The following is a 3271-nucleotide window of genomic DNA, read 5'->3' as shown; positions in this document are numbered from 1 at the left end:
TAAAACGCCGGTGTAACACGAGAAAATTACTCCCACGAGATTTTTACTCCGGAGTAAACATTTCGTACGAAAAAGTTACTCCCTTTACGAAAAAAGCACTCCCCCATTACACGAGAAAATTACTCCCCAAGACAGGTGAGTTCCGAGTAAACATTTCGTACAAAAATGTTACTCCCCTGACGAATAAATAACGAATAAATTACTTCACCCAAACACAAGCAATTTAACTTCCCATGCCAGGTGTACGAAATGTTTACTCCCTTGTCCCCTGTTAGTTTTGGTGGTGGAAGGGGTGGAAGGAGGGTAGCGCGACATTCGTGTGCGCGAGATCACTTATTGGCATTATCCCTTCGCCCGCATCCCATTTTTGCGTACGAGATTTTTACTGAAAGTGAAAAAAATGGGGAGTAAAAATTTCGTGGAGGGAGTAATTTTTTCGTGCCTTGGGGAGTTCTTTTCTCGTACGAAAAGTGTACTCGGAGTAAGAATTTCGTACGAAATATTTACTCCGGAGTAAATTTTTCGTGGAGTAAAAATTTCGTGTTACACCGGCCTCCCATGCGGAAGGTGGCGTTTTCCAATCCCGGTCGCGCCTGGTAAGGCTAAGGGTGGAGATTTTTCCGATCTCCCAGGTCAACATATGTGCAGACCTACTTGCAGGCAGCGAATTTGACCCTCGATGCGAGATGTAAAGTGTCCTTGCATTGGTGTCCCTCTTCCGTCAATTTTAATCTTTTTTTGTAATTTTTGCGATAGAAATACGGGTACGCATACACACCATATAAGAGATCTGAGTGCAAACAAAAAGACAAAAACAAAACAAAACAAAGAAACAAGCAAACAAACAACCAAGCAAGCAAACAAACAAACAAACAAACAAACAAACACAAAACAGAGGTAGGTCCTTTGCTCACTTTGATAGCTTTGAAACGTGGTCGTTATCGGCATGGGTTCTTATCCAAGTTCGCCGGGAATTTATTTCCAAGGGTCAACTTTGTGCAGAATCGTCCATACATGTACATTCGTGCATACGATAGAAAGCCCAAGGTGAGAGCGAAAGTGTGAGGGCGGCTTAGACCACATGGATGCAGAAACAAGGAGTGCTCCCCCTTGGACCTCCCTAGTCTAGGACCCTGGGTCTTCGCGAGGTCGCCATTGTGGCGTAATCCCTCCGGACTAGCATAACGTTTCCCTATCCCAAGACCGACCGTGCGTGGTCTATGACCACATCCTCTACGAGGTGACCCTATCAACTAGGCAGCGCAAGCCCCTAGGCGAAACACGGCGGATCTAGAGGAGAGAACCTCGATAAAAAATTTGAGCTGCCATGAAGACGGAGCATGTTGGCTGAGGACAGCGGGCAGACCTTCTGTGCCGACACCCATCTACAGGAGAAAACCAGGCATGCACGCATCAAACCCAACATGGCCATACAAACGAGAAAAAAAAAAAAAAAGACCACATGGATGCAGAAACAAGGAGTCGTTAGCACGACTCGTCCGCTATTCCGCCCAGGGACAGTAGCCGTACAAGTGAACCACACACAAAAAAGTCATAAACACACACGCTCGCTCGCTCGCTCGCACACACACACACACACACACACACACACACGCATACAACCCCGCCCACACTTACAAACACATAACACCCTCGTAGCATAAGGAAGTGTAGAAGGCGGCCACGATACGCCATACATTTCAAACGGAGTCAAACGCCTGGTGTTGTTAAACCGATGACGTCATCATCTTGTCTGGGGGACGTGGGGGAATCCCCTCCTGCTCATTGCTCTATTATCAAATAATCTTTCACTTTATACTGAATTTAATTAAGTGACCTATGTTTATACTTCCACAAAGTGAAACTTTGACTAATACTTTGACAATGAAGTAGTATTCGGAAACTTCTAAATATGTAACACAATGTAAGTTGCGCGAGCAGGAACAACTTTTAGAGTTCATTCTCACATTAGAAATGATGAATACCATAACTTCTCTCTGTCTCTGTCTTTATATCTCTCTCACTCTCTCAATGTGTCTTTTTTGTGTGTGTGTGTGTGTGTGTGTGTGTGTGTGTGTGTGTGTGTGTGCGTGTGTGTGTGTGTGTGTGTGTATGTGTGTGTGTGTCAGTGTGTGCACCCACACCCACCTACTCATCCACACATCCACAAGAACACCCCCCCCCCATACTCAAACACGCACTCAAGGGGCAACAATAAAAGAACGCATTAGTTTCTGGATATGACGTACATCAGTACATGGGACTGAACATTGCAGCAACAAAACACCACTCTACGTGCCCAAATAGATTCTACGAGGACGTAGTTCTTCCGAACACAGGTAGGCACCTGCCAAAAAGGACATGTGTTTACAATATAAGTTGGCAGGCTGCTTTACGTAGGCATGTGTGAATTTCGTCAAATGAAATGAATAGATTTTACCAGGTAGATGACCACGACGATTGCGATCGATTTTATGCGCTGGGGCGCCACAAAGAAGGTTTGAAGGTTACACAATCACATTTTCATTTTTTACTGGGATATTACATCAATAAGAGGTAATTAAAAAGGCAAAGAAAAAAGCCATTAATATATTCTGCGTGACGAGGGTTTTTTTCAAGAGCGGAATAGAGATAGGCAGTGGGCTAAAGGGGGGGGGGGGGGGGTGTAGTAGGAGGATAGTGTAGTAGTAGTAGGGTATAGTAGGAGGATAGTGTGGGTGTGTGTGTGTTTGTTTATGTGTGTGTGTGTGTGTGTATACGTGTGTGTGTGTGTGTGTGTGTGTGTTTGTGTGTGTGTTTGTGTGCACACATAAGGGAGATAGAGAAAGAAAGAGAGAGAAAGAGAATGAGAGAGAATTGCTTTTGGACAAGGTTTCGCCGAACGCATTTGACGTGGAAGCACAACTGTCCAAAACTACACGAGACGACGATGAGAAACATAAAACAACAACAACAACAACAACAACAACAACACAGCCACAGTCGTTTCGTCACAAAATTAGGTTAATTAACAATCGAAACCGGTCCATCTTATCGGCCATGAAGGAATTTTCCTCACACGATCGCGAAATGTGAGAATTAATCACATGGTGGTGAATCTGCAGTTATGTTAAGTATCTTGTAATGTTATCCTTCTTAAACTGCATCTTGATGAGCAATACGTACCCTTGAACTCAAATGGAAGAGTTGAATTAAAGATTTCATATTTCAGAGAAATCTTCCTGCGGTCAAATAGTTTTTGTGAATGCACTCAAATCAAGATGAAAAGCGC

Source organism: Littorina saxatilis, linkage group LG4, assembly GCF_037325665.1.
Source record: "Littorina saxatilis isolate snail1 linkage group LG4, US_GU_Lsax_2.0, whole genome shotgun sequence".
NCBI classification, from domain to species: Eukaryota; Metazoa; Mollusca; class Gastropoda; order Littorinimorpha; family Littorinidae; genus Littorina; species Littorina saxatilis.
The sequence above is the reverse complement of the archived record's forward strand: the minus strand, read 5'-3'. Positions refer to the sequence as shown.